We start from the raw sequence: 12,445 nt of genomic DNA, 5'->3' as shown, positions 1-12,445 counted from the left end.
TGTAAGATATGAATGTGGGGCACTCCATCATTTTTAACCTCTTTGGTTCTATACCAAAGTACATATGTACATAGACTACACTATTCCAAAACCCCAATTTGGAAAAAAACTTCCAAGTATCCATTCCATCCAGAGATGAATGTGAAGACAAAAAACTACTGGATAACAAAAGCATTCATTTTCATACAGATGGAGTTGGTAGTGGTGTATACTCGAAAAAGCTTAATCTAAGCATCTCATTCCGCCTTCCTAATCATTATAGCGTCTTCTAAGCGGAAATTTTTGCGATCATAGAGGTTATCTCCTTGCTAAGAGAAAACGTGATATCAACTTCGGACATCCGCATCTTCTCTGACAGTCAGGCTGCTATTAAATGTCTTGACGGTGTCTCAATCTCAAACGGGCCTCGGTTGACGATCGTCTCTTTTGGAGATGGCGCAGCAATTTAACATTCACCTCTGTTGGGTGCCGGGCCGCAGAGGCATCACAGGAAATTGTAGAGCCGATGAACTCGCTAAAAATGGAACCGTCATACCTATTTCACCTGAAAGGGAGAAGATAGGTATACCGATAGCTACATGTAAACTTCTGCTAAAAGAAACAGCTTTTGCGATAGTAAATTCTAGGTGGCACAATTGACCAACATACGCAGCTACAAAACTCATATGGCCTTCGCTGGACCTAAAGCGCTCCAAAGACTTGTTATCTCAAAGCGGACTTTATATAAGTTCCCTAATAGGTGTCCTTACGGGACATTGTCTTAAAGGCAGACACGCAATACGACTTGGTGTAGCCTCAAATGATTTCTGCAAGAGCTGTATGGACGAGGAAGAAAAGAAACCAATCTCTCACCTTCTCTGCACTTGCCCTGCCATTTCACTAAGACGCAAACTTCATCTGGGAGACTACTTTTTTGATAATCCCAGTGAACTAGCTAAAAAGGATATCAAATATTTTTTGTTCGCTTAATAAAAAGCTCAAAATGGGTTGACTAGTAAGAAGTAATTCTCTAGATTCATGTGGTTTAACAATAGGCCTTTTTTTTTTGGCCTAAGTGTGTGGATTCTAAATCCGCAGCTTCTTTAACCTAACCTAACCTGTAAGACTTTAACCTAACCTAACCTGTAAGACTTTAACCTAACCTAACCTGTAAGAGATGAGCATAAAACTGATGAATTTGTAAGTAATATCCCTTTTTATTGAAGGGGCCGAGTATAGGAATCAAGGTGGTCGAAATCGGGATCCAAAAGGCCAAATATTGGAAAATATGAGTTTTTTCATAAAAAAAAAATAATATTATTTTGCGGTAAAACAATATTGTTTTATATTTTTACATCTCTGGAGAAATACCTAATAAACTATGTATTTAATAAATTAAAAAAATATAAGTTAACAATTTAAGGCTTAATGATAAGCTTTGTAGGAAAATTCGGTTAAGGGGCCGACTACTGGCAACTCTACCCTAGCATTTTTTTCTTAACTTTAAATCATTTAAGATGGCTCGAATTTTAATACATTTTAAAATTGTTGAGAGACTTGCGTTAACGCCAAACTAATGTTTTATTGTTGTCCGAGAGAATCAGTTGCTCACCTTTAAATTTCTCGTCTTGAAGACAATTTTTTTTTGTCAGTTCTTTTTACATCCCTTAATGTTTTATCAGCATGAATCTTTGTTTTCTAAGTTAGAATACAAAAATTAAGACTTTGGCCAGTTTTATCAGCTGCTGCACGATTAGTTAAGTCTTTGTTTTAAAACATTGCTCAAGCATGTACATTTAAGATTAGAAATTGAATTCCACTTTAGAACTATAAAATTGTTAATTTAAACTATCCAGTTCTTGAAAACGCTCAAAAAATCTTCTTTATGTATGAAATAATTAAGAAGTGGATATTTTTGATATTTGGATATTTTTTTTTGTAATGTTTTTCTGAACATCTTAAGAGAATAATTAACATTTAAAGATGTCACAAAAAGCCTCAATATTTAGAAAAAATGTAAAAGGTATTTTCAAAAATGGAAAAAACATTTTCAAACGTGTAAAAAGTATTTTCAAAAATATTTGTGCGCATTCATTTGAAGCGGATTGCTTTTGGCAACACTAGTTTGGACAGCTCACGCACGTTTTGCGTTTTGTGTAAATGTCAAACATCTTAAGTTTAGTCTTTAATTTGATCATGAATCGTATTTCCAAAGACTTGTAATCTAAAAATGCATGCTCTGTTATGAAAGTTCATCGTGCGCTTCGTACATTTATGGTCTGTTAAATCGACTTGCCACCAAATTTACTTTGTTGGACATTAACAACCAGTGTTAGTGATGACTTTAAATTATCGATCTGTTACTCTTCTAAAATGTTGCGCAAGCCTTTCAAAATAGAACTGGTGCAAGAATTGCACGAACTACCTCAAGGCCTAATTTTGGGTGTTGGTCAAAGATCCACATACTTATCAAAATATTGTGTAAATAGACAAAGCTTATTTCTGGTTCTAAATGGAGAAAAGAGCAGCTAGAATCATTTCAAGAAAAAGTCACTGGTTGATGCGGATTATGGCATTTTGGAATCATATCAGTATGTTTTCAAAGACGATGGTAATCCCAACTTTACAGTAAATGTAACAAACCATTTTCTGCACAAAATGAAAAAAACTTGATTTGTTTTACATGTGGTTTCAACAAGACGTTTCGACATCCCACAGCATGCGTAACAATGTACTAATTGAGAGGTGATGTCGGTTAAAAGTTAATATCAACTTTCGTCCCGTTCAATTAGCAACTTATAGCATGCAATTAAACGCTTGTAGACCATTTGTTGTTAACGATCATGTCTACAGCGACATACAAATAAAGTTCGGTCATTAAAAAGCATTCTGCAAAAAAAACATTTTCGTTTATAATTTGGTTTTTATATCTTTTTTCATGAAAAAAAACTCCTTGCCGAGTACAGGAACAGTTGTACTTACAATTTTTAAATTAAACGTATAGTCCAGTTAATAAAGATTTTCACCTTAAAAAAAATTAAACAGTTTTGAAACTTGGCACACTTTTAAGGGATATCTGGTAATGACCCTAAAAAATTCTCCAAGAATCCGACGTGAGCTCTAGCGGCAGTTAAGAGAAACATGAAGTTTATTTCAGCTTTTCACGAAAATTTTTTAAATTAAAAAATCCAGCACTCCCTTTATCTTTTATGTCAAATTCTGTAAAGATTCGAGGTGAAACTATGGTAATAACAAAATGCCCTAAACAGGCTAACTAAATGGGCTAAGCAATGTGGATTTGACGTCAACCCACACAAAACAGAATTAATACTCTTTTCGAAAAGATATAAAATTCCTCAGATTAGCTCACCCAAGATTAGAGGAATACAATTAAGCTTTTCTGATCAAGCTAAATATTTGGGCCTCATTTTAGACAAAAAAATTGGAAGGCAAATATTGATGAAAGAGTCAAAAAGGCTACTGTAGCGCTTTTTACTTGTAAAAAGGCCATAGGATCAAAATGGGGCTTCTCCCCAAAAATAACCCACTGGCTATACACTTCGGTAATCAGGCCGATACTCATTTATGGAGCCGTCGTATGGTGGACCGCACTAGACAAGATGGTAAATCTAAATAAGCTCATCAAAGTCCAGCGGTCAGCAGGTATGTGCATCACAGGAGCACTTCGCACAACACCAACCGCAGCACTGGAAGTGCTTTTAAATCTAACACCACTTGACATCTTCTCTAAATAGGTGGCTGCCAACTCATGTGTAAGGCTTAGAGCCACCTCTCAATGGATTAGTAACAAAACTGGACATACTACTATTCTAGACAATTTCAGATCTATCCCAGATCGCTTAGACTATACCATCCCAAAAATGGTATTTGGTAAAAGATTCCATGTGTCCAACCCTTCAAGATCCTCCTGGGAAGAAGAGGGACCCATGGAAGACGATGCGGTACACTTCTATACTGACGGTTCAAAGAACGATCACGGAGTTGGAAGTGGTATCTTTTCAGAACAACTGAATCTCAGTCTATCCTATAGACTTCCCAATCAATGTAGTGTATTCCAGGCAGAAGTAATGGCGATTAAAGAAGCACTATCCTGGCTCAAAGAAAACGTTATATCTTGTAAGGATATACGAATCTTCTCAGACAGCCAAGCCGCTCTTAAATCTCTCGCGTGTGTCTCCACAAACTCTCAAACAGTCCACGATTGTCGATCATCTCTGAATGAGATGACGAAACAGTTTAACATTTACCTCATTTGGATGCCGCGCCACAGATACATTCCGGGAAATTGCAAAGCCGATGAGCTCGACAAAAACGGAACACTTCTGCCTTATTTTAGACAAAAACATAACATAGGAACACCACTTGCTACATGCAAATATCTTCTCAAGCAATATGCTCTAGAAACAACAATTGCTAGATGGTCAGAAAGTACCACCTGCCTAGCAACCAAGCAAATATGGCCAAGTATTGACTTAAAACGGTCAAAAAGCTTGATATCACTGAGCAGACAAAGTATAAGCTCTACAATTGGAGTAATAACGGGACACTGCCTCATAGGAAGACATGCTCTGAGGCTAGGGGTCTACACAAATGACTTCTGTAGAAGCTGCGTGGACGAGGAGGAAAAGGAAACAGTCCAACACCTTCTATGTACATGTCCAGCACTCTCTATTAGAAGGAATTACTTTCTCGGTAATCCCTTTTTCGATAACACCAGTGAACTGGCAACGATTGACACACAACGTCTCTCTAACTTTATTAAAAGTACAAAATGGTTTGTTTAAATTCATTACTCTCCCATGAGTAACCTCATTAGTGGTATCACAATGGACCCTTGAGGTCTACGTGCGTCAATGACATCTGGACAGCCACTCCAACCTAACCTAACCAACCTATGGTAATAGATATTTTGATGATATTCTAAAGAATAAGTATAAGTAAGCAGTCCGATGAAGACTTAAAAACTTATATATATGGAGTATTGAAAATGGGATGCAGAATCGACATAAAGTATCCACAACAAGTATTGATTTCCTTGAACTTGATATTATTGTAGATAGTGGCTTCTTGCTACACAAAGTATTGTGGCCCAAAGATTCCGATATTTCAACAATTTGCCATTCCTACATTAATTACCTTTAAAAATATTATTCGTCAAAAAGCTTTACTGTAGTGTTTGATTGTTACTCTTCTTTGGAATACAGTACAAAAAGAGCAGAACAAAATCGAAGATATAGACTTAAGAAGACAGTCGATATTCAATTTGACCATGTAACAGTGATAAACGGCAAACAAATAGATTTCCTTTCCAATGAAAAGAATAAGTCAAGATTGATACTTTTTCTATCCACGTCACTTTGTAACCAAGGAATAGAGGTGAGGAAGCACCTGACGATGCTGACCTATTAATTATTCAAACTTCAATAGAAAAATCTGTGGAGACTGCAAACGTTGCAGTGATAGGTGAAGATGTTAATGTTGTGTTCACCAGAAAAGTAAATGATTTTCACCAATGAGTTATTTATAACCTTATAGTATTTTTTCATTCGGATATTTAATAAGCTTTAATTTTGTAAAAGATTATTTTTTGATACGACAAAAAGTTTTCAAGATAAACCCGAAGAACCGAAAAACCCGTATGTTTCTCTTAACTGCCGCTAGAGTTATTTTATAAACTATAAGAGATACGAAAAAATTCACTGAAGCTTTTTTTTATAAAATTTAATGGGCTTTAATTTCGTGGAACAACATTTTTTGATACGACAAATAGTTTTCGACATAAACGTGAAAAACTGAAACAAATTCCATGTTTCTTTTAGCTGCCGCTAGAGCTCACCTCGGATTCTTGGAGACTTTTTTTTAGGTCATTACCAGATATCCCTTAGTATATGTGCCAAGTTTCAAAATTGTTGGATTTTTTTTTGGACTAGTATGCAACAGACTTTGAAGTTTGAGCTATTTTGTAGTTAACTTTGAATCCAAAAAAAAATGATTCCTTAGAATTTTTATATTATTATGAAAACGACTTTATTGGACAACATGAAATGCTAGAGATAATTTTCTTTATCTGACGTGGTAGCTGATAAAAATCAAATCCCACTAACTCAAGTAGGTAGTAAGTATACTCTGTCCTACTCAGTCTATCTTATTATCTACAACGCGTTTAAATGTTCTACAAGAATTCTCTAAAAAACTCGAATTTTGTTTAGAGCTCTAATTTCTTTTCAGCTCTTCGATCAAGAAAACTCGCTCAAATATATTCAATAACAATACATTTAAAATAATAATAGATCACAATTAACACCATATCAGTTCAAGAATTCTATCAACAGTCTAGTCTTTAAAAGAGAGCACAAATCAGAAGAAACAAACAAAATAATGTAGCTACATCTGACACGCTTTAAACACAGATACTTTTTGTATGTACATACGTATGCATGTTCTATACATGTTTTATATCTGCATATGTATTATTTAAAGAGTTTTTGTTGTCTCTGGTTTCTAGTCGCTTCGCTGTCGTTGCGTTGCTCGGCTAGCTGCTCGCTACTCGCTGGCCTCCTCCCTACTCGTACTATATGAGAATGGCCCCTGCCATCATCATGAGTGTATAGGTGATATATAGTGATGATATAGGTGTATAGGTGGTATAGCAAACATTTCACGGGTGGATGGCAAATGCTATCATTTTCTTCTTCGATACGCTTTTCACATATTAAATAGCCACTAACACTGTAGGCAGAGAAGAGAAGCTGAAGCTGAATCATGAATATGCTAACCATCATGGTCAAACAATTAGCAATAAGACACAAGAACTAAAAGAAAAAATAATCAGTCTTCAAATGGGCAGGGAGAACAATCACACTATCTAGGTCAACCTATTACTGTGAACATGAAAGAAAATCCTGTTCCAGAAAAACAAGTGGCGTGTCAATTGCAGTTTTAGCTTTTTCCTGCAGGCGAAATCACAACCTAAACTACAAACAAGCCATGTTGGTGCGGTGCAAAGGCCGAGTCAAGTCTGCTCCTATCGCCTCCATCACAGGGCCTCCTGCACAGAACCGCCCTCCACCAACAACCGTCATCGCCACCGCGTGCAAATACCTATAGAAACATGCGCTGCGCTGCGCACTCCATCGCAAATACCTATGTACTTGTATTTTTAAAGTGAAGCAATTCACTTGTTCCACATATCGACAATCGACAACAAAAATTTTTCGTTACACGTTCCTTTGGACTACCCGAAATCCGAATCCCCAAAACCACGATGATGATTATAATGTCTCGATGTCAATGATACAATGCGTATATTTATGAAACTAATGGAAGTCAGTGAACTGCCTGCGTGTCTCAAAATTATAGAACTTTTAACCAACAACTTTCTAAATGCAATGCAATAACTTTATGAATTATGAAAACCACACCGTTGGACAAAAACAAAAAAAACATAAACTATCCAAGGACCGAGAACCGACCATTTACGAGTTGTATCGGGTTCGGGACACCTCGAATAGGAATGGAACTGGACACCACACGTTAACTTATCTGTAAACATATATTTCTTTTCTTAATTTCTATAGTTACTCTTACTCACCATTCAAATGTACTTTAATGCGTTATGTAAAGTTTTCTGCAAAAATTTATTATTGTCTTTTATTTTTGCAATTGCATCAATTGATTATTTAGTAGTTTAGTCACACAAAACAAAACATACTTCGAAAAAACACAATTAAGTTAAAGTTAAATTATATTGTTAAGTAGATTTAAAGTTTAACATTTTAAAATGAAATCAAATCAAAGTACGGACTTGATACAAAGACGAACTGTGCGGTTTCATTTCAATTTGATTTTGGTTTTGGTTAAGGTTTTGGTGACGAAAGACGAACGAACGAAATGTGAAATCCAAATCACTTGATTTGATTCAATGCGGTAGCGGTGCGGTAGCGGTTGTTGTGTTTTGTGTACACTGCTCTGCTGAAATGTGTTGTTTCTGGCTCTTTCTTATTTGTGGAATATGAAGAGAGCAGCTGATTAACAAAAATACAAAAATGTACACATTAAATTCTTGTTGTTGTTGGTAAATAAAAAAAGAAAACAACAAAACAAATGGGATTTTGTTTTGTTGTGTACAAAAATAAACAAAACGAAAACCGAACTTATGTGTGGGACATTGCCAGATGGTAAAAAGTGAGTTGTTAGTTTGGTATGACTGCTTTTGAACGAAGCGATTTTGACGTGTTGTTTTATGAATACATTGCATAATGCCCAATTTCATAAACAACTTTTAAACATTTAACAGGATTTTAAACTGTAAAATGGGATATTTTGGTTTCACCAAGCGTTTTTAAAGTAAACAAGCTTTTAAACACTTTTTAAAACTAAATGCCCATTTTTGGCTCACTAAATTTTAAAAGTGTCATTAAAAAATGAATATGACAGATTGACGGCTAATGTTTTGTTTTGTAAAATTTTTATTCTCAATATTTGGAGATACAGAATGAATAAGTAAACAAATTCAATTCATTACTATTTATAATATCATTTTTATGATTTTAATTATTAATTAGAATATAGATTGGTCATCTTCATCTGACGAAAAAGAAGAACATATAGTTATTCGCCGTTCAAGAGTATTCCGCGTTCACAAGAATCCATTTTCAGGCTATGATGATATTGACTTCAAAATGAGGTTCCGACTTTCCAAAGCATCTGTGGATCAGTTGTTGAGTTTGTTTGGTCATCATTTGGAGCATAAAACTAAGTGAAATAAACACGTCAGTGCCTTAAATCAAGTGCTTATTACTTTAAGATTTTATGCCACAGGATCTTTCCAAATCTGCGTCGGAGATATGTTTAATATCTCAAAATCATCTGTTTGTCGCATCGTACGAAAAGTAACCCACCATATAGCAATGATAAGACCGCAATTTATTACACTTCCTACTGATCGTCATGATATGATGAACGTTCAAAACAAATTCTACGGCTTGGCTACATTTCCGAAAGTTATTGGTGCAATCGATTGCACACACAGCAGAATTTTATAGGAACAGAAAAGGATGGTTTTTAATTAATACTCAATGCGTATGTGACAGTAATTTGAAATTCATTGATGTTGTGGCACGGTGGCCAGGAAGTGGGCATGATGCTAATATTTTTGACGATTCACTTCTCTATGCGGTATACGCATAGAAATAAAAACAATAATAGCAGTCATTGTTGCAACAGCAGTTTTGCATAATGTCTGTATTGAAATTGGAAACGAAGAGCCTCCAAATGATGCAGAAGTATTATTACCAGCTTTTACAAACTTTGAATTACAAATCGCAAATGAAAACAATACTGCAGCACGGAACCAACTAGTAGATATATTTTTCAACGGCTAAACGTATTTGAACACGTTTCGTATGTGATATTGGTTCTTTGCTTTATAAAAAATAAAACAACTGTTGAGATTAACGCAATATATAAATAGGTATCTTTATTTTTGGATATATGTACATATAGAACTATTGGTGAGCTTGTTTGTACAGCTCTTTTTCTTTAAGTTGAAGCTCGATCTCCTTGATTTTTAGCTCTACTTCAAGGATCTGTAGCTCCTTCTCCAATTATTTTTTCTTAAGGGAGCAAATTTCATCACATTTGTAAAGGTTGGTTCCAACCCTTTTGGTCATTCTTCCTTTTGATCTTGCTTTTTCAACGAAGTTCTTTGAAGTTGATGGAGCAGGTGGCGATAACGCAATGATTTCACTAATGTCGTTCGACCGAGTAAGTATTTGGAATTCTTCCAAGTACCCCGGAAGTACATCAACGGAATCGCTTTCTACTTTTCTGTTAAAGTCCGCATTGGAATTGGAAAATACGTTGTCTTCGGGTGTGAACTGCAATCCCCCCATTCCAGCGATTTTTTCCTCCAGGCACCTCAGGGCTGAAGTTGATGGTCCACCACCAGTTTTATAGACTTCGGTCTGTAGAAAACAAAATATCATCAATAGGTAGGTACATATGTATATTTTTATATAATTATGTACTATTTATAAATCATAGCACAGAAAACTTGGGTTCAAATGCATTCACCTTTGAGAAACGTTAATTTAACTGTTGCTTAAATGACTTTATGTTTTTGAAAGAAAAACAAATTTTTCCTTGACTCAAGTTTTGAGTGTTGAAATTCTTTTGGTTCTTACCTTAGGACTTCAAGGATTCATATGTGCTTCTTAACTACACAAAACTCCTTTCGCCCGAGGTTGCTACTGTGGAGTTAAAGATATTTGTAATCTCCTTCCAAGTTTTGTTTTTTTTAATCCACAGTCACCCCATCTGTGGCTTTATTTTCTATTGTGTTCTTAAATTGGGCAACAATATCTATCAACCCATTTTTTTCAGCCTCGGTATAATTTCTTCCTCGTTCTCTTTTTTTTTAATTTTGTTGTCATATTTTATTTTTGAACGACACTATTACTGAAACGGTTTGTTTTTGATTTTGAAGTAGTTTATACTGTTGTATTTTGCGATTCTTGTCATTTATTTCAACATATAATGCTTTCTCTTTTTTCTCACACAATCCGGTAAATAGAGAGAAAAAAGGAGGAAATTAAAGGTTTGATAAAATTTAAAAAGCTTTTAGATAAAAGTGCTTTTAGTGTTTCTTTATGAAATCGGGCATTAGACAACTAATTGGGTTTCCATTGCAATACATGAAATAAATCAATTTATTTTTAAACTAGATCTTTTAAAATACAAATTTCACCTGTTTGGTAAAAGTTCTTGTTTCCAAAAAGATTATACCAAGAACAATAAAATTGTCTTAAATTGAACTAAGTTGTAGTTCATGCTTTATTTGAAATGAAAGACAGTTTAGTTTTGTAAAACGTTATAAATTTTAGTATTAAAGAACTAAGTTATAGTCTATTCAAAAACTGATCGTTAACGATTAAATTCAAAATGTAAAAGATCCTACCATGAACGCTTCTACCCATATAATATAATTCTTTACATAATCCATACAGCTGATTTTACGGATTTAATATAAAAAGTTCAGAACCCTAAATGGGAGAAATAGTGCATTTGAATTATATTAAATTTACTTTTCGGAGTTCTATAGTCTTACACATGTATAAAATTCTTCTTATTTTATTTAAACATATTTTTAAATAAAAGAGATGCCATTATTAAGGTCATCGTTAAGTTTTTGCATTACAATTTAACATTATTAATTAATGGGTTAAAGTTAGAAATTTATATTTTTGAATTTCATATTTTACAGTTTTCTCTTAGATTTTACTTTCCTTTCTTGTGTCTCGGTTCTTTATACAATATTCAGTTTCATTAAAATGGTGTTTCATTCTTATTTTGTAAAAATACTTTAGATTAACAATTAATAGTTAAATAATGCAAATAATATATAAATTTGCATATTAATTATTTGCATATTAATTATTAATAATTCGGTGTATTATATACGTCATATGTCTTCTCGTTTATGTGATGACGTATATTTTTGTTTCTGTGACGTGTGAAAAGTTTCTTATGTGGAACATAATTTCATTAATTTTTGATTTAAATCAAATCTGCAGATCTGGATTTTTTTTGTAACAAATACAAGTTTTTTATTTGTAATTTTTTTCGGTCGGAAAGAGTTTGCTTTTGAACAAATATTTAAAAAATCTAGCTTCCGGAAAAGAAAAAAAGTTGTACAACAGCACTCCTTTTCGTAACTGAAGAAATAAGACAATCGCTAGATAAAGACGAAATAACTCTCTTATTCCCAATTTTTATAAACAGCTTTTATACATTTAACAGGATTTTAAACTGTAAAATGGGATATTTTTATTTCACCAAGCGTTTTTAAAGTAAACAAGCTCTTAAAGCTGAATTCCATTTTTGGCTCATTAAATTTTAAAAGTGTTATTAACCCTAGAAAGATAATCTACGTCTGCGGGACGTATGGCGCGGAGAAAAATTGTTATATCTTTTCAATTATAAGCCGTATTACATTAGTTTTTTATATTTGCTCAGGACTAGGTCAGAGCTTGCATGGTGCATCTTAAAATTCACGCTGAAGATGCATTAGGGCCAGTAATGACTATGTTATACGTCTGGGAGACGTATGATTATCTTTTATGAAACTTTTGTGCACTGAATAAAAGTATGTGGGGAATAAACTTTTTTTCTCAAAAATTACTAAAACTATTTTTTATAGTTAGCTTACCCCTCAATGAACTACTTTACCAAATATTAAGACTCAAAGTCAACTCAAACGTTTCTTTAAAAAATAAAGAATTTTGTTCGTTCTGTTTTCAAAGGTGGTTCAGATTTTTTATTAATTTTGCTCAAATTTTACTTCTTTTGTATTTAATTATTGATTCATTTTACTTAAAATAACCCAAATAAAATGAATTTAAATACAAAATAATGATAAAAAATCAATTGTCATCTTTAAAGCTTA

The 12,445-nt window shown here is 33.8% G+C and overlaps 1 protein-coding gene across 2 annotated transcripts in view; it reads right to left on the bottom strand.

Moving 5' to 3' along the window:
* Positions 1-7,877, bottom strand: part of LOC129943153 (myosin-G heavy chain) — a 147,854-nt gene extending 139,977 nt beyond the window's left edge. Inside the window, exon 1 of one of the 2 annotated variants that reach the window (XM_056052412.1) lies at positions 7,592-7,877. The gene's annotated coding sequence lies outside the window, so the exon portion shown is untranslated. The remainder of the gene's footprint in view (positions 1-7,591) is intronic. The other variant, XM_056052416.1, reaches the window with a different exon arrangement.
* Positions 7,878-12,445: the final 4,568 nt, after the last annotated feature.

Source organism: Eupeodes corollae, chromosome 1 (assembly GCF_945859685.1).
Source record: "Eupeodes corollae chromosome 1, idEupCoro1.1, whole genome shotgun sequence".
Classification (NCBI taxonomy): Eukaryota; Metazoa; Arthropoda; class Insecta; order Diptera; family Syrphidae; genus Eupeodes; species Eupeodes corollae.
This window is presented reverse-complemented; position numbering and strand designations above follow the sequence as displayed.